The following is a 21209-nucleotide window of genomic DNA, read 5'->3' as shown; positions in this document are numbered from 1 at the left end:
AGCTTACACTGGAATATTCAGGAACTACTCTAAGGCTATCTTCCTGCTATTAAGTGATAACCTGGCAGAAATTCAAGCCCTCATAAACCCTGAGAACACTGCTGCCTATGCAGAACTGTTCATAGAAACCCTATACAAACATGTTAATAGCTGCACAGAGGCAGCTGTACCCACCAGGACGATGTACAGAACTAAACAAGCCACCCTGGTGGAATCACAAAATGAATAGGCTGTATTCAACAAAATTTGGATTTGCTCCTGTATGAGCCCAGACTGAGGTACTCTTATACCTTTTTCTACCTGTACTCTCTCTCTCTCTATCTCCACTAATAACTTACCCTACCCTCCCTTCCTCTACACATACTTCCCTGAGGTTACACTCATACCTTTTCCACATAGAATCCTACTATCCCCTCTATCACACCATACCCTTCTCTACACGTACTATCCCACACCTTCACCAGTATAGTCTGTTACCATATTTCATCACATCTAGAATATTAATAATCACTATGATAATCATCTGCTATGTAAATAATGCCGCATCTTCCTGTTATCAGGCTTTCCATATAATTTATGCTTGAACACTATGACTTTATTATGTCTGTTGAATTTTTATTCTGATGAAGTAATGTGTAGTTTTTCAAATTCTGTGCTAGAATGTTATGACTTTATTATGTCTGTTGTTCTCATGCTGACAAACGAATGTATGTTTTCATATTTGTGCTTGAATGTTATGACTTTATTATGTCTCTCTAGTTTTTCATTCTGTTAACCATATGTAACTGGAGCTTTTCTCCTTGGACCTCCAAAGAAAATGGGTACCTTATGCCCCAGTTGGACTTTCCCGGTAAATAAATGACAAATAAATAATTAAATAAATATAACAAAAGGAAGAAATTTATGGCAAAAATTAGGAGGCACAGCACCCAGCAGGATAAAAGCAGTCTCATCAAATTAAACAAACAACTCAGAGGACAAATAAAGTCTACCAAAGCCAAATGTGAGGTACATTTAGTCTCCTGTACCAGGGACTACCCCAAGGCATTTTTTAACTGTGTCCGTAGCCTCAAAGGCAAAACACAATCATGTATAGAGCTCACTGTAAATGGAGCCACCCATGTTGATCCAGAAAATATAGCAAACCTACTGGCTGACAAATTAATTTCCAACTTTTCCCTTTCTCCCCCTCAACCTTCCCTCAGGAAATGCTATCAGATATAACTACCTCTGCTATCACTAGGGAACAGGTCTTTAATGCTCTCTCTAAGGCCAAGATCACTACATCATTGGGCCCAGACAACATTGCAGGATGCCTCCTAAATAGCATAAAACATGACCAATCAGGCCAACTGGAATTGCTATTTAACTGTAGCCTCCAAACAGACCTTGTGACTCATGAAAGGAGAACAGCAACAGTCATGCCTTTGCACAAAGGTGGGCCATCTACAGACCCTAAAAACTACAGACCCATAAGTCTCACTAGTCTTGCATACAATGCCATGGAAAATATTATCATGGAGATGATCAATAATAATATAGTAATCCTCCAGACACTGGACAATCCCAGTTTGCTTTCATCAAAGGCATGCCTACTCAACTTGGTGGACTTCTTTGAGAGGGTCACCATATCAATGGATGAGGGCAAAATGGTTCATACTTCTTACTTTGACCTGAACAAAGCATTTGACATAATACCCCACTTGGGCATGTCAATCGGTGGATAGCCAACTGGCTCACAGACAGAACTCAGGAAGTTAGAAATGGGGAGTCTACCTCTACAAAGAGGCCAGTCAAGAGTGGAATACCTCAGGGATCAGTCTTTGAACAGCTCCTTTTTGGCATTTACTTCTCTGAAGTCAAGGCCAGTGTCAATGGTCTCTGGCTGACTAAATTTGCAAATTATTGCAAATTAGGAGCTGTCATTGATTCCCACACTGAAACAGATGTTCTCCAGGAGGGGCTGACACAGACAAACAACTGGTTTCAGAGCAATGGACTAAAACTAAATGATAAGAAATGCATAATAGTATCCTTTGAGAAGTCATTCACCCCTAGCAACTATCATATTGACAACACGCCCCTTAGAAATGACCCAGTAGTCAGGGACTTAAGGATATAAATAGACAGTAATCTAGTCTTTGACCAGCATGTCTCTATAGCAATGAAGAAATCATTCTATGTTGCACAACATATAAACAAAGGTATGGCATCTAGGTCCAAGGAAGTCATTGTTCCACTGTATTCTGCATTCATCAGACCTATCACTGAGTGCAATGTTTCCTTTTGTATATAACTAACAATGCATATCCAATGAATGGAACTTCCACAGAGGTGCCTCAATAAAAGAATACTGGGTTGAAGTAAAATGTACTATAGAGACCACCTCAAAACCCTGTCCCTGTATACTGTCTCCTGCTGGCTGTTGATGGGAGATATATGCCTGACATACTGGGCATTATCAGATCCCACTCTGATGGACCTCCTGCACATCCACAAAGTAAACAGAACCAGAATTACCCATTCTAAAGACTTAAACTATGCCTGTGATATTAAAAGGACCTGCTGGAGACAGACAGACAGATATGTATCCCAGAGACTACCCTGTCTCTGGAACAGGTTTCCCATCCATGTAAAGCAGAGTTCCTACCTAACCCAATTCAAGTGTATCTTTGACAATTGGATGGGGAACAGGAAATTCATGCTTGGCTTTGTACCTATATCTCTAATGGACAAGGCAACCTGTAAATGGTTCATCTCCCAGACCACAGTTTGTAAATGATTCATCACTCAAGCCATTGCTTACACTTATCAAGGGTACCAGAACTTGTCAGAGATATCAGATGCATGGCTAAGCTTGTGGTCATAGCATAGTAAACACGTATGAAGCTATGAACCCATATTCTTTTCAATTTTACCCTGTGTCATCCATTGCCATTTCATGTGGGAACTCACTGGCCTATCACTCCACAACATTGACTGAGTCAGAGTTGCCACAGTTTCCTGTTCCTTCCCTTGCTGTGCATCTCCAACTAAACTTTTGTACTTGTTTCCTACAGAAGGCTCCAAAGTATCTTCATATAGCAACTGATAACATGCCTTCCTCTCCACTCATGAAGCCCAGGCAGGTATGACCCGAGCCCTGAGTATCATCCTGCAATATCCCAGAATGATACCACAGTACAAGGACAAAATTATTGACTTCAACAATTGGCTAAGCTTCTGGTGTCATTCTAAGGGGATCCAGTATCTGTCTGTCTGGGATGACATGCTCGACAGACCACGATGCTTTGCCAGAGATGACCTGCACCCGTCACCCCTGGTATTCCGGATACTGTCTAAGGCTCTTGCCACCCCTATAGTGCCTTTTTTAGGCAGGGTTCAAATGACAAACTTACCACCATAGCAGACACAACCAAGCAAAATCTGAGGTTCATGCTACTCAATGCTCATAGGTTCATAGGTTCATAGGTTCATACTAGGCTATCTGCCCTAGGGCATTTATAAGCCTAGCCAGAGTGTGTTTGGCTTTCGCCACCCATTTTAAATTAATTTTGCTATGCCCTTTTTCGAGGTTAGTATACTGTGCCTCTGTCTAACAGTGATACAGAAGTGATACCCGGGGTAAACCTATGATCTCCCTTCCACTCATCAAGATTCCTCTTGAAGAGAGTCAATGAGGGACTCTGCATAACCTGGACTGGGATTTTATTCCAGATTGAAGGGAGCCTCTGGGTTATGAATCTGTCCCTCCAGCATGTCCTATTTATTTCAGTGCTGAGGTTCAAGTCTCTCGAGCGTGTAGCTCGATGGGATTTGGATATTCTGAGGTGCAGCATGTCCATTAATTCCTGTTGGACATGGCTTTATACATCAGGCACAGATTGCCTCTAATCAGGCAGTATGCCACTGAGTAGAGCTGGAGTTTCTTTAACCGGGCAGCATATGGCATCTGTTTGAGCCCTTTGATCCTCTTGGAGAGGTACTTTTTGGGTCTTTCCAGTTGCTGCAGGTGTCTGGTAAGGTACATCCTAAAAGGGGCATTGTACTCAATTATGGGCCTGATGAGGGATGAGTAAAGAGGCACGATGACCTCCCCTGATCTAGATGTGAATCCCTTCATGATTAGGTGGGCTATATAAAATGTTTTTCTAACCACTTTGGCCATGTGGTTGTCAAATGAGAGATTGCTATCAACTTGGGTCCCCAGGTCCCTAATTACTTCTTCCGTACTTAATGGATTACCACCTATGTGGTAATTTGTGGGCACTTTGTTTTTGCCAAAGGGGATGACTATACACTTTTTGGCATTTAGCTTGAGGCCATGGCTCTGGCACCAGTTGTCTGTTTCTATGAGGCACTTTTGGAGGATGCTTGTGTTGGCTGGAGAGTCAATTATGGCACCCAGTTTGCAGTCATCTGCAAACTTGGTCAGCCACAGTCCTTCCGTGTTGGCCTGAACCTCCGGGAAATATATACCGAACAAGAGAGGTCCCAGGACTGAGCCTTGTGGGACCCCACTTGTAACTGGTTTGGAGTCTGACATGGTTCCAGCAATTCTAACCATGTGGGTTCTGTCCTTGAGCCAGTTTGCAACCCATCTAGTGACATAGCGGTTTATATTTAAGCTGGTGAGCTTATCTATAATGCCCGAGTGGGGTATTGTATCGAAGGCTTTTGCGAGGTCCAGGTAGGCTGTGTGGACCACCTTCCCCTCGTCAATGGCCTTGGTGACTGTTTCAAAGAAATCGACCAGGTTTAAGAGGCAGGATCTGCCCTTAACAAAGCCGAACTGAGTAGGATCCAGTGTCTGTAGGTCCCCAATATCTTTATTTATGAGGTCCATGATGATCCTTTCCATAGCTTTACAGACCAAGCTAGTCAGGCTTATGGGGCGATAGTTTCCAGGATCCGTTGAGGCACCACCTTTGTGGAGAGGGACCACTGTTGCTGTACGCCACTCTTTGGGTACATATCCTGTAGTAAGGCTGAGATTGAACAGTAGTTTTATGTTTGGGTTTAGCTCTTCTTGGAGTTCATGTAGAACGCAGCCCGGGACACCATCTGGTAACATTGATGCTGTGTTTTCTGCTTTGGAGAGGGCAGCTCTTACCTGAGCATCTGAGATGTCAGGGGGACAGCACTCTGCTGGGATAGATATTCGCCCTTTTGGTGGGGAGGGGGGGGAGAAGTTTGCGCTGAACCTGTCAGCTAGGATGTTGGCAATGTCTGTGGATTCGCTCTATTTTTTGTCATTTTGGACTAATTATGAGCATATCTGGGAATTCCCACCCAGGTTCCTAACATAACTAAAGAAAGCCTTATGATTATCCTTAGTGCCCTGTGCAATTTTTCTCTCTAAACTGGCCTTAGACGATTTTATGAGTGCCCGTAGTTTTTTGCTAATACTGATCAGAGATGCCTTCCCTTTTTGGGATTTTGCTCTATCATGTAGTAGCTTCCTCCTTCTATTGTTTAGTTTGTTTATGGCTGGGGTCCACCAGACAGGACATCTGCCTTTGGAGGATTGGGTCTTGGTTTTATTTGGGAATGCATGATCCATGCATTCCTGAAGGTGTTCATAGAATGTTTTTATAAAGGATTCTGCGGTCTGGGCCATATTTTCCACAGGTCCAAGGGCTTTGAAGGATTCCACCTTGGTTTTGAGGAGTGTGAAATTTGCTTTAGAGAAGTTTTTCACTGTGGTTTTCTGGGCAGGGGGTGGGGTCGGGATGTGAATATCCAGTGAGATTATTTTATGGTCTGATCTTACCAGTGAGGGATACACTTCTGGTCTGGAGCATAGAGTCCCCATGTTGGTGATGATCAGGTCCAGTATGTTTTCCCCTCTTGTGGGAGTGGTAACAAGTTGTTCCTTAGCATTTGAGTTTATAAATTTTAGGAACCTTTGGTTTAGGGTGTTGGAGCTAGAGTAATGCTCCCAGTCTATGTTTGGGTAGTTGAAGTCACCTAATATAATGGTGTTTGGAGAGACCTTCATATTTTCCAGTGTTCCCAGGAAGGCCGAGTGGGGTTCCTGGGTTTGGAAAGGTGGTCTGTAGCAGGCTATAAACTGGAAGGCAGTTTTACCCACTGTTAGTTGCACATGGATAGTCTCTGATGCTTTGTGCTGTGCCACCAACCTGGAGGTGTGGGTATCTTTGACAAATATTGATACTTCCCCTCCTTTTGTGGTTCGGTCCAAGTTTTGGGGCTGAAAAGCATGGTATGAAGTATAACCTGGTAGTGCTGGGGTGCTCTCGGGAGCCTTTAACCAGGTTTCTGTTACTGCACAGATATCGATGTTCTCCATGCTAAGGAGAGTTTCGAGTGTGTGCATCTTGAGGTTTAGACTTCTGGCGTTGAGTAGCATTACTCTTAGTTTCTTATCCCTTGTGATACCTATGGAGGTGGGTTTGTCTTTTGAGCCTTGCCTAAAAAAGGCACTATGGGGGTAGCAAGAGCCTTTGCCAATATCTGAAAGCCCAGGGGTGACAGGTGCAAGCCGTCCCTAGTGAAGCATCGTGGCTTGTCGTGCATGTCATCCCAGGCTGACAGGCATTGGATCCCCTTTGAATGACACCAATACTTAAGCCAATTGTTGAAATTGATCATCTTGTCTTCATATTGTGGCATCATTCTTGGTGAGGGTAAGATGCTTCTCAGGGTCAGGGTCATACCGGCCTGGGCTACATGCTCAGAGAGCTCCTCTATGTCTCTTTTCATGTAGTCCAGGGAGATATGTCTCAGGTCATTCACACCAGCATGGACAATGACTGAGTCATATTTGTACTTGCCTTGGAGTGACCTGAGTGCTTGTGTTATGTGGCGGATCCTAGCGCCTGACAGGCAGCTCACCATGACCTTCTCCTTGTTCAGCCTGGTGAGCGGGACGTCAGTGTACCTGACGATAGAGTCACCTATTACAAGTGTATCAGGTGTGTTGTTTAGCCTTAAGGGCTGTGACTGTTCAGCACACTGGCTTTTTGAGCTATGTGTTGAACGTGTTTTGTTTTGGGGTAGCGGTTGCTTGGGTGTCTGCTTTGGAGGTCTCTGCTGCTTAGGCAGATTTTTATTTAGAGCATCCGAGTATGTTTTTGTGTGTTTATGTGTTTGGTTTGCTGTCGTGGTAGGTCTATGTGAGACTGAAATTGTAGTGAGTGTGGTTTTCTTCTCCTCCTGACTGGTTACGCCAGTACTGAGTTGAGAGAGCTTAGCCTCCAGTTTGGCTATATGGTTGCATCTCTCACATGTGTTGTAATTTGTTTGGAGGAGGAGAGGGTTGTCTGTGTACATGAGGCAGTTGTAACATTGCCTCAAGATTCCCAGATGCTAGAAGTCTAAACCTCAAAATGCACTCACTCACTTGAGGCACTCCTTAAGATGGAGAACATTGACATCTATGCAATGACAGAGGCCTGGTTCAAGGCTCCAGAGAGCACCCCTGCATTACCAGGCTATAATTCATGCCACACCTTTCAACCACCTAACCTGGACCAAAACACTAAAGGAGGAGGTGTGTCCATATTTGTTAAGGATATCCACAGCTTCAGTTAGTTGCTCATCATAATGCATCCAAAATTATTCAAGTGCAACTAACAACGGGCAAGACTGCAATCCAGGTTGTAGCTTGTTACAGATCCCCTGCAATTCCTCAGGATGCCCACTCCACATTTCTTAATATACTGAACAACATTGAGGTACATTCCAATACCCTAATAATGGGAGATTTCAACTACCCCACCATCAACTGGGAAAACTACTCATGCACTAACTTATTTACTCAACATTTTCTGGAATTCATAAATTTCAATGCCCTGGATCAGCTTGTCTATACCCCCACCAGGGGCGGCAATATCCTGGACCTGGTTATGAACAATATGGGCAACTGATGCTCCACAAGCTAATCATCCTAGACATCCATATCCTGCCCCTACCCCCATTAAGGAAACCACCCTAAAAAACGTCTCCAAAGCCAACTTCATGCTTCCTAAGACAGAAGTGGCAAACTTCGCAACACACATACAGATGGGAAAAAGTGTTACAACTGCTGAAAACTATACAAATACACTGCATAAGTACACACACGAGTGCATGGATAGTGCCATATCCAACAGAGCCAAGATGCTATCCTCCACAAAAAGGAAGACGATCTGGTGGTCCCCTGCCATAAACAATCTCTACAACAGAAGGAAGAAACTGTTGCAAAAAAAGGTAAAATCCCATGATTGCAGGAGCTCCCTGGTCAGTCTCAGCAAGAAGCTGAGATCCCTCATAACATCCTACAAAAGCTAGTTATGAAAATAAAATCACCACTGATTCTAAAGACAACCACAAAGCATTCTACAGCTATGTCAAGAATCTCAATGGCGACATTCAGATCTGCTCTGAGCTACAGCGCAATGGCACTAGATATACAGAACCATCTGATATTGCCAACATCCTGACTGATAGATTCAGTGCAAGCTTTACCCCCCACACCCACCCAAAGGGCCCATCTCTACACATGAAGAATGCAAAGCCCCTGTAATCACGGATGCACAAGAAAAGACTGCACTCTCTCAAGCCAAGAACACAGCATCCATGGGACCAGACAACATCCCAGGCTGCGTCCTGCATGAATTACAGAATGAACTGGCACCTCACCTAAGTATCATGTTCAATTATAGCCTCACCTCAAGCTTTGTGCCTCCTGAATGGTGCACAGTGACTGTTATCCCACTCCTCAAAGGGGGCACCTCCATGGACCCCAAGAACTACTGCCCCATTAGCCTGATGAGCCTGGTCTGCCATCATTGAGCTTATAAACAAAGACATAGGTAACCTCAAAACTCTGGAACCCACTCAGTTTGGGTTTGTAAAAGGTAGATCATGTCTCCTAAACCTGATTGACTTCTTTGAAGCAGTCACCAGAGCCGTGGACAAGGGTAAGGTGGTGCACACAGCCTATCTTGACCTCACCAAGGCTTTTGACACCATCCCCTACTCTGGAATTATAGATAAACTCACTGGACTGAGCACAAATCCCTATGTCACAAGATGGGTGACCAGCTGGCTCACTGACAGACCCCACACAGTGAAAGTAGCCTACTCCAAATCTGACTTCAGACTAGTGACAAGCAGAGTTCCACAGGGTTCAGTCCTAGGTCCTCTCCTATTTGGTATTTACTTCTCAGAAGTCCAGGCTAATACAGCAGGTCTTTGGCTAATGAAGTTCGCAGATGACTGCAAACTAGGAGCAATAACATAATTGCCTAACGATGTGGACATTCTACAAACGGGACTCACTGAGACTGATGCTTGGTGTCAAAGTCATGGCCTCAAGCTTAATACCAAGAAGCACATTGTCATCCCCTTTGGGGAAAACACTGTACCCATGAATTACCACATAGCTGGTAGCCTACTAAACCCTGAAAGTGTGATAAGAGACCTTGGGACACAGGTGGACAGTAGCCTTTCCTTTGATAATCATATCACTACAGTAGTCAGGAAATCATTCTACGTGGCACACCTCATCACCTCCAGAAAAAAGAGGTCATTGTTCCTCTCTACTCATCCCTCATCAGACCCATTATAGAATACAATGCCCCATTTGATATGTACCTCACAAGACACCTACAACAACTGGAAAGGCCACAGAAATACCTTACTAAGAGGATTACTGGCCCAAACATATGCCATATGCAGATCGGCTCAAAAAACTCCAGCTCTACTCCATTGCATATCGTCTACTCAGAGGTGACCTCTGCCTAACATACAAAGCCATGTCAAACCCAGATCTGTTGGACATGCTACACATAAAGAAATCCCAATCTCTCCAAACCACACACTCCAGGGATCTAAACCTTGTTACTACAATAAACAGAACATGCTGGAGGCATAGATTCCTGTCCCAGAGACTCCTCGTGCTCTTGAACAAACTATCCATTCATGTCAAACAAAGCTCCTCATTGGCCCTCTTTAAGAAAAATCTTGAAAACTGGATGAGAAATAAGAAATTTACACCAGGGATCACTTCTGTGGCTCTGCTCGACAGGGGCACAAGAAAATAAATTCTTGGGTGGTGAAAGCCAGGGAACTTTTTTGGCTAGGAATATATAGGCCCTAGGGCTGAAACCCTAGTACCTACCTATGAACCTATGAACCTATATCAGATCTCTGTTTCTTTCCCATGTCCATATTTCTTTTTTATAACTTTCAAAAATCTCTAAATTTTGTTCTTTATATTTTTGCACTTCCTCGTTCACTTCTTTTTCCAAATGGCCCAAGGTTTCTTATAGGTTCATATGTGTTTACTAAGCTAATGACCACAAGGGCCTTTATAAGCCTAGCCATGCATCCCAAATCTCTGACAAGCTCTGATACCCTTGATAAGTGTAAGCATGGGCTGGGGGATGAAACATTTACAGGTTACCTCTGTCCATTAGAGACATAGGTGACAAACCAGGGATGAATTTCCGGTTTCCAATCCAATTGTCCAAGTTGCACTTGAATTGGGTTAGGGAGGAACTCTGCTTCACATGGATGGAGATCCTGTTCCTTAGACAGGGTAGACTCTGGGATACATACCTATCTCTCCAGCAGGTCCTATTTATATCACACGCAAGGTTTAAGTCTTTAGACCAGGTAATTCTGGTGTTGCTTGTTTTGTGGATATGCAGGATGTCCATCAGAGTGGGGTCTGACAATGGATGCCCTGTATGCCAGGTATAGATCTCCCCTCAAAAGCCTGTTGGAGTCAGAATACAGGGCTAGGGCCTTGAGGCAGTCTTCATAGGACATATTACTTGTGCCCTGTATTCTTCCAATTGTTGGATATGCCTGGTTAGTCACATACCAAATGAGGCATTGTACTTAATAACAGGTCTGCTGAATGCTGAATACAGTGGAACAATGATTTCCTTGGACTTAGATGCCATACCTTTGTTTATAAGTTGCTCAGCATAGAATGATTTCCTTACCACTGTAGACACATGATGATCAAAGGCTAGATTACTATCTATGTGTGTCTGTAAGTCCCCACTACTGGGTCAGCTCTAAGGGGTGTGTTGTCAATATGATAGTTACCAGGGATGGATGACTTCCCAAAGGAAACTAGTATGCATTTCTTGGCATTTAGGTTTAGTCCATGGCCCTGACATGTTGATTGTCTGTGTCAGCCCTTCCTGGAGAACATTTGTGTCAATGTGAGATTCAATGACAGCTCCTAATTTGCAATCATCTGCAAATTTAGTCAGCTAGAGACCGCTGATATTGGCCTTGACATCTGAGAAGTAAATGCCAAAAAAGACAGGTCCAAGGAACTTATCCCCAAGGGAATCCACTTGTGACTGGCCTCTTTGTAGAGGTGGACTTCCCAATTCTAACTTCCTGGGACCTGTCTGTGAGCCATTTGGCTCTCCACCGGGTGATTTATGGGTCTGCACCTAACCTCTTGAGTTTGTCAACAATACCCGAGTGGGTTATTGTGTCAAATGTCTTTGTCAGGTCAAGGTAGACAGTGTGAATGACTTTGCCTCATCCATTGCTTTAGTGACCTTCTCAAAGAAGTCCACCAGGATGAGTAGGCATGATTTGCCCTTGATGAAACCAAACTTGGTCTCTATAATGTTTTTCATGAATGTGTTGTATTAATGAACACAAATTTCACCAGGTGGATCCCATTTTTACAAAATCTGACCAAGATGACACTGGTGCTACATAAAATAGTCTGTATATCAGTGTCATCTTGAGATTTTTGGAAAAATGGTGTCCACCTGGTGAAGGTACTCAACAAGACTTGAGGATGAATTCATTTCTAACAATGCTATTCTTATTTTCTTGCTGATTTTATCATGTCGCCATACAGGGAAAATGAAACAGCATGTGGTGAAAATGTAAATGTGTCCATTATCAATAGTTTTAGTTGGAGGCAACTCCCATACCCACCAACACCAGGACGCGAAGGGAAACAGTCTGCATCTACCATTAAACTATAGCCATCTCCTTGGTTGTCAGATCCAGTGTAAAAGTGGCATTCCCAAAATGTAGCAGTTTCAATGAATGCAGTTTAAGTTAATATCATTTGAAGAAAGAGCATTTATTGAGCCATGTTTCCAGAAAATGTATAACTGCCCAGATATATTGACACAATTATGAAGGCCTGCAACCTCTGAGTCATCAGTCTCTTGGAGATTTGAAGTCCTTTTCTGCTTTATTTTCTCAGAGCATATGATGCACATGCCCATCATGATTGTTTACATCTCAGAAGACAGATAGTATATAAGATCCCCAAGCTCACTAGTAAAGAGTTATCAATCCTTATTCTCTGCAGTCCCCAAGAGAACACACACATGCATGCACACATGTATACACACACACACACACACACACACACACACACACACACACACACACACACACACACACACACACACTCACATGCACGCACACACACACACACACACACACACACACACACACACACACACACACACACTGCAAAATGTAATCATCACCATCAACCCCCTTTTTCCCATTTTTTTTACTGCTGGTCAGGGCGTTGTCAGCTATCACCATCTCTGTCTATTCAATGCTACTCTCCTGCCTTCATCAACACTTATGCCTCACTGCTGCCAGTCTTCTCTCACATAATCCATCCACCTCTTTGCTGTATACCTTAACATCCTCTTGCCTTATTCCTGTCTGTCCCGAATTATCTTTTCCACATTGTCTTCTATTTTTCTGCACATTTGTTTGAACCATCCTAATCTATTCTGTTTGACCTTTTCTGCAAATGGAGCTACTTTGGCTTCTGCTTTTATGTCCTCATTTCTTCATCTGTTTCACAGCATGCATTCTATCACACATTTCAGGCACTTCATCTCTATCACCTCTAGATTACACAACTGCTCTGCCTTTACTGCCCAGGTTTCTGTCTCATACAATAAAACTGGTCATACCACTGTTTTGTATACCTTATTTTCCAGCTTCTTTGGCCTTCTTCTGTCATACACTACCTTTAAAACTTTGTGCCATTTAGCTGCAACCTATCTGATTCTAACTTTGACCTCCTTATTTAGATTTCCCTTCTCTTCAGCTCACCCTCCCAGATACTTGAAGCTGTTAACCAGTGGCAGCTGATGACGTCAAATCAAAGGGGGGGGGGTGCAGGAGACACCTGAATGGGTGGGTCCAATGAGGAGGGGTGTGTCCAATTAGAAAGGGGTGGAGATATGCTAAAAAAACACCAAAACTGGGACTTTAATTAGCTGCCCTGGGTGCCAAACCATCATTATGAGAGTCCAATCAAGACAAAATGAATTATAGAAGAAAAAATATATTTCAATGCGTCGGTTACATGACAGCTTACTTAATATTTAGATGGAAACAAAAAGGTTGTGAGGCATGAACAAATAAATTACTTTTTAAATACATTACTGGAATGCCAGCCGAAATCAAGTATAAAAAAATGAGTAGCACTCAACTCAAACCACTTCTCCTTGGACTGCAGTTCTAATTATAATTTATATTCAGCTTTATAAAAGTACCAAGTAACATGCTGAAAGTAGCAATCTCTGTGATACCCCCACTTGTAAAAATATTTCTTATCCAAAAAAGATCTGCTGCCTGACAACTATATACTTGTTTCATGGGGAAAACATGATCAAAGTAAAAAATGAACAGCAAACAAGAAACAAGCTCAAGATAAATTGCTTAAAGGATTACTGCACAGGTTATGGTCCACACATGATAGATTGGCATTTTGTTTAGTTTACAGGTAAAGCCTGCAAAGATGACTGCAAGTCTCCAATAAATGTTATGAGCTTCTGAAAATACTGTAATCCTGTCCTTTATTACAAATACTGTCATATGCATTTCAATACCTAAGGCTTATATGTTATCTAGTTATGTAAATATTATCTGCATGGCAACAACAAAAAGGCTCACAATGCTTATTTCTGAAATTAAAAATAATCTATAACTCTGATCATTACAATTATTTATTAATTGTAAACCCTCCAAATTTGCTTACAAATTTGCCATTTTGCTTTGGGATTATTAAGAGGAGAGCAACATTTTGAGCCAAAACTGGGGACAGTTGAGAGATTTGGATATACTTAATTCTATAAAGTGATTTATTTGCATGTACCTCCCAACCTCTTAATGCAGGAAATCTGGACAAGGCCAAATATATTGGGGGAACATACAAACCATACCAAAAATTGCACTTGTATAAACTTAGTTGACAGAACAACAGGTCTTGCTTTAGCATGCATTTTTCTAAAGAGTATGAGGTCTGAAACTCAATGTCTTTCATTATTTAGTGAATTCATTCCTAAATGATTTGCCAGTAAACCTCAAATGTTATGAAAAAAAACAAAAATAAGAACCAAAACTCTATTCATTCTGCAAAAATCTGGACAGTTAAGAGGTATAGTTCAGCCGGGGCTTTCTGAGTTTGCTGCCCTTCCCCCTCACAAACTCATGGTCGAATGGGGCCTCCCCAATGCAGCTATTCCAATGTCCCATTACTTGGCTATTTCACCCCATTTACCATAAACACTGTAATGTGTGTACTGCTTTACTTTATGATGATTTGGATTTCATTTAAAAGTTTATTTTACATTTTACAGCACAGCACTAATAGACATATGCTAAACAAAGCAATGCAATCTCACAATGAAAATAGACTTTGCATTAAAACTTCTCTGCCCTTGAAACTCACATTAATTGAAACAGCATTGAAACCCACATTCAAAGAAAATACATCTGGCCAGTGGCAGATAAATATTAACTTTGGGCTGTTTTCAAATCATAGGCCCTTTGCATAGGAAACACACATGTGTTCTTTGATACACCTTCCTGATTGCATTAAATTATATTCCTTGCATAATACAATACTGTTGTTAAAAGGCATTTTAAATGTATTGTTTAGAACATTTTTCCAGTAAACAATCTCAACAAAATGCATGTACTAATAATAACAAAACTGCCCAATTCAGAACATTTACATCATAAAAGTCTACTTAAACGTCTACAGTCCAACAGTATCAGTAAATATATACAATCTCTGCAGAAGTAAATGTCTTCTAAATAGTTCTACATTAAAGAGATGTGTAATTAATAAAGAGGTTGCTGCTAGCAAACAACTTTATATTTCATTGTTTCATCTACAAATAAAGTGCCTGTTGCCCTTGAGGAATAAATTGCCTATGTTACATTAAAAATGATAAACTAGTAATATTGCAATAGGGAATGGATGGAAAACTGATAAAAGGTTCATCATTACTAGGTATCTCCACTAAAGAGGACATTCTCAGGACTGCAGCATCCAGCCCCTTTAAAAGTATGACACAGTACAGTACCAGCGATGCATCTATATACTGTGGGAGTAGAACCCACAGCCTTCTGCATCAAAGGCAAGTACACTACCTGTTGTGGTATTAACAATGCAAGCAGACTCAGCATAAGCAGCACTAAATTTCTCTTCAAGCTTGCAGCTATTTGTAAAATCCACTCGACACTCAACTGTCTCTCTCATCTTTGAAGCACAAGAAATCTGGAAAAAGCCAAAATTTATTAGTGGGGGGACAAAAGCCCAAAAACTAGGGACACATTTTAGACATTGCTTGTATAATATTGGAAAGTTGCTAGAATAAAATGTCGTGTTACTACTATGCATTTCACTGCCATGACTTGAACCCAGGACCCTGTGCACTACAGTCAGAGCAACATACCAAATCAGCTGTTTTTGAAAGACAGATAGACTGAACCTTAAATAGCTATCATTTAGTGAATTCAGTTCTCACCATAGCTCTCAACCTCTTAGCACAAAACACCTAGACAAAGCCAATAATGGGGGAATACAACCCCCGAAATAGGGACAAATTTCAAATATTGATCTTATAAACAAAATTGCTAGAATAAAAGGGTTTGTGTTACCATATACGTTCTGAAGAATATGAGTCCAAAATTGAAATGCCTGTCATTATTTATTGAAATCAAATTCCAGAAAACCACAGATTTCACAAGAACAAAAATAAAAAATTCACAAGTTGTGGTGGGTAGGTTACTCAAGCTCTTACTACCTGCTCCCAAGGTACAGGGTTTGAGTATATTTAACTGGGGCATTTTACACACACACACACACACACACACACACACACACACACACACACACACACACACACACACACACACACACACACACACACACACTATCTGAGTAGCAGACCATAGCAAAATGCTAGCCCAGCTCCTTTCCATTGCTACAAAGTCCATCCATTCATTGCATTCCTGCTACAAAAGCCCAGTTTCCTTCCATTGCTACAAAGTTTATCCATTCCTGCACTAAAAGCCTTCAAGAGCAAAGTCGTTCCCCTTCCCACGAGAGCAAGCTGCTACCCAGCCTGCAGACATCACAGTCCGATCCCCTTCCAGTCTATGCAGTTGTAACTGCATAGACTTCTGGGATCTCTGCTATTGAATGCTGTCTTCCTAATCTGGACTGTCGCATCAGCAGTCCAGATTCTGTGCACATGCTCCAGACCAGTCTGGATATCAGGAAATGTCACAAGCATGCATGTGTGAAGTTCCAGGACTGTCATTTATTTTTCTTTTCTTTCTTTTTTTACAATTGGGGGGGCTGCAGTCCTGCAGTGCAATAGCAAGAGCCACTCCTGCTGTTAACCTATTCCACTCTTTTCCCTTTGATCTCAATTCTCAGCTTCTTCTGCACTCTGCCATTTAGGACCATTACAACTGTCTTATCTGTACTCAGTTTCATCTCGTGTGTCTTCAGTTTTGCATTCCATTCCCTTATCCTTTGTTGATGTTCTTGCTGCCTGTAATGCCACATCATCTGCATACATCAACCTGTTTGCTAATGTAGTCCATTACCAGTATGAAAAGCACTGGGCTCAGAGCTGAACCTTGGTGCATGCCCTCTCCCACTGGGAACCCTTCTGTGAGACCAAACACTGTTCTTACATGAGTCACTGGGTCCTTGTACATCACTTGCAATAATTCTAGCAAATTTTCTAGGACTTTGAACCACCACAGGGCTGCCCAAATCAACATTCTTTGGGCCTTGTCAAATGCCTTCTCCAAGCCTAGGAATATCCAGTTGGACACTTTCCTCATGTCCAGCTTCTTCTCAATTATTTGTTTCAAGTATCAGGTCCAATGTGCTTCATCCTGGTATGAATCCGAAATGTTCATCTCCCATCTTACTTTCTACTACTCTGTGTATTTATTTATCAATTACCCTCTCTGGAACTTTCATACAATATAATAGAAATTTGATTCCTCAGTACTGCCTAGAGTTGTGAATGTCTACTTTTTCTTGAACACTGACACTAGTATGCTTATTCACCAATCATCTAGGATATGCTTTTCTCTCCACACTGCTGTTAGTACTCTCAGGAGCCATTTCTCCCCTATCTCTACCATCATCTTTAGTGAGCTTCTCCTTTTCTGTCATCATAGGCTGGGTCTGGACCAGTACAGCTCCTGTGGGGGAGTTTCTTCATTTTGAAGCTGCTGGAAGTACTCCTTCCATCTGCCTTTTGTGTCCTGTGGATTGGTGAAAAGGTTGTTGCTGGTATGCCTTATGAAGAGTATCTGACTTTCTTCTTTATCTTTCTGTCTTGCCTTGCAAGCTGATGTAGTTTCTTTGTGCCATCTCCTGAGTCATATTCCAGAAGCTGGTAGAGTGCCTTTGATGCCTTGTTCTTTGCTATTGCAACTCCTTGCTTAGCCTCCTTGCAACAAAACACAAATATAAGAAATGAAAAATACCCCCACCTTAGCATACCTTTATGGGGAAAAAGAGAATAATGACTAATATTTTAATCAGTTCATCAAACAGAATTTTCAATGCAATTACATCGAACATGCCATTCGTCAAGCTGTTTATACTGAGATTGCTGTACAGTGAGGATCAGGAAATTTGACCATTCTCCACTTTAGTGCGATCTCAGAGTTGGTATATATAATTAGCAGGGGGGGGCATAGGGTTGCCACCCCTCCGTTTTTTTTCCAGACTATCCGGAAATCAAACTGATTCTCCAGTAGTCCGGATAACACTGTACAAACTCCAGTATTCTGTTTCAAAAAGGAAACAGACTATCAGAGTTTGTAAATTGGCTAATTTACTATGCTTTTTTTTACAAAAAAGCATAGTGAATCAGCCGAAAGCAGGCAGCAGGAATGGAAAAAGAGGGCATTCCTCGCCAAGTGATGTCATCGTGGCATCACAAAATGGATGTAATGTGGGCGGGAGAGGGGGTGGGATGGGCAGAGTTACTGGTGATGTGAGGGGTGTGGCTTTACTCCAGTTTTAGCCATGATGAAAGGTGGCAACCCTAGGGGGCACAGTCTCCCAAATGAGGTGAATTCAATGAACTGCATTTTTGATGAAATACCATTTATTGAAGTGACGGTTTGATGAAGTGATATATACCTGTTTTAAAATGGTACTGCTACTGAAAGAGTCCTTTCACAATATATGTGTTTCAGTGAAAATTCAGAGTCAGCCACAAATGAAAGAGGCTTCCACCAAACCGAGTAAATAATTAAAATTCTTCTTTATTAAAACATTAAAACAAGGAGTGCATAAAAACTGGTCTCAGGCCAAAACCAAGATGGATAAGTGCTTTCAGTACAATACCTTCTTCAGATCCTTTTTTGGTTTTCTGAGTTCAATTTAATTTATATCTTCCATTAACCAATGATGGACACAGGGAACTCAATCATTCAAAATCATGTCAGACCAATAGAGCCACTGATATTGGACACACCTTCTTTTGGCCCAATCAAAAGATGTTTAGCACTTCCTAGTCATTCAGAACTTTATCAAACCACTAAAATCACTCATATTTGACACACCTTATTCTGCTCCAATCAGAAAGTATTTAGTACTTCCTATTCAAACTTCTCTCTTTTAGCATTGGTTTTAACGGAACAATATGATTAAGTCCCAGTGGTAAATTTGCTCTTAAGTTCATAATCCATCTCATTTCTTCTTTCTCTGTTTTGTTAAAGAGATCTCCTCCATGAATACCAGTATTTACTTGAGATAGCACCATGAAACTAAATGTATACCCTGAATTCTCATGTATATGTCCGAACAGAGCATTTGTGCCTATTTTGTTTTTAATATCTAATTGTTGGCAAAGAATCCACTCTTTAAACATTCTAGTTGTCTTGCCTACATAGTAGGCTTGGCAGGAATTACACATAGCTATATCGACCACATTTTTGCTATTGCAAATTGCAAGACCATAGAATCTGTAAACTCTGTGTGTGACTGGATGTTCAAACATATCTGTTATATTAATAAGGCTGCATGCCTTGCAAGACCCACATCTCTGAGTGCCCATTGTGCTTTTTCCATGCTTTGGGCATGCGTCTATTGGATTGCCCATCATAATTACACAGTAGACTTTCTAAATTTCTCTTATTTTTAAAGGTGAAGCATGGATAATCTCCTACAATTTTCTTGATCTTACTGTCAGAGGTTAAGATGGGCCAGTATGTTCTAATGGTGTTACAAATTTCAGAACAGTCCATACCAAATGTAAGCATACATCTTAAGGAATCATTGTTATACTTATTCGTTCTGATTGACAATCTTGACCTTTTGGAATAAAAAGGCACCCCTTTTTGCTGATGTAAATTCATGGCTTTGTCTGAATCCATATCAAGTCTACCACTATTGTAGCCCCTTGCTGCAAAGTTCTCTATTAAATTGACTTGTTCACCCAAAAATACATCATCATTCATACACAGCCTAGATATCCGAACTACCTGGTTCTCCACTATATTCTTATATATGTGTCTTGGATGCATGCTGGAATAATGTAACAAGTGGTTCCTCCACATGGGTTTCCTATATAAGGTGGTTTCAATTCCTTTCTCCTTTTGTAGCAATATCTTGACATCTAAGAACTCAATGTCATATACAGATGATTTCACTTCAAATCTCAGGAAACTAGTAGTGCTGGTTAGGTATTCAGTAAACTCATGTAACAAATCCTCTCCTCCATCCAATATGAGAAGGATGTCATCCACAAACCTGTTGTAGAAGACAATATGCTCCATCCAATGGTTATTGGTGTTCACTTCCCATTTTCTTTCCCATTCTGCCAGCACTAAATTGGCATAGCTGTTAGCTCACCATTTCTGCCAATAGTAGTCTTCACCATAAATGAAAACATTGTTTTATAATATCAGTTCCAATAAACTGCAAACCAAATTTACATCTATTTCTGTATTTAAATGATTCACAAAATGTCTTACTGCCTTTATCCCATGTTCATTGGGTATACATGTAAATAAATTATTTACATCTATAGTCACCAATCAAATACCAGCATATGAACCAAGTTGCCCCATTTATTCATACAGCCTTTCCAATAGTTGTGCTGTGTCCTTCAGCACTGTTCGTGCATGAGGTAGTAACTTTTTAAGCTCAGCTTCAACATAGATAGAGAGCAGTTCTGTGATCCACCCCCTGCCTGACACAATAGGACAAAGGGGTGGGTCATTATGATTTTTATGAATCTTCGGCAAGCCCTTGATGACAGGTATAGTAGGATGTTCCACATCAAAAAATTCATATATATTTTTATGTATCACTCTGCACATCAATTTATCATAAAGAGCATCTTTCACTGTAGAAATGAATCATTTGAATTGGTTCTTACTTATTTTGCGTTATGTATTCACATCTTACAGTAAATTCTGCATCTTCTGGACATAGTGTGTTGAATTCATCACCACTGTTGCCCCTCCTTTGTCTACTGATTTTATAACCCCCTCCTTATTCTGCTGTAATTCCTTCAGTGCTAAATATTTCTTGGCTGATAAGTTATAATAGTTTTTTTCCTATGCCTTCTTGTTTTTTGATTGGCTACTTCATTTTCACAAAGTATCATAAACATATCTACAGTTGTATGACATAAGGGCATAAATGTACTGGGTTTCTTACATATAAGCGTCTTCTGTGGAGATGAGGTCTTGATCAAATCAGTATTGTCATTGCCAAAAATATATTTCAGTGTGATATTTCTTTCAAAATACCTTAGATCAGTTACAAATTCACTTAAGTCTGATTGTATTGATGGTATAAAACGCAGTCTTTTCTGCAATACATTTAGTTGATCCTCTGTCAGTGGTAGATCCAATAGATTTACCACTAGGGAAACTGTACAACAAAACTATTC

This window comes from Protopterus annectens, chromosome 2.part1 (genome assembly GCF_019279795.1).
Source record: "Protopterus annectens isolate FY-2018-M chromosome 2.part1, PAN1.0, whole genome shotgun sequence".
Lineage (NCBI taxonomy): Eukaryota > Metazoa > Chordata > Ceratodontiformes > Protopteridae > Protopterus > Protopterus annectens.
Note: the sequence above shows the minus strand (reverse complement) of the source record.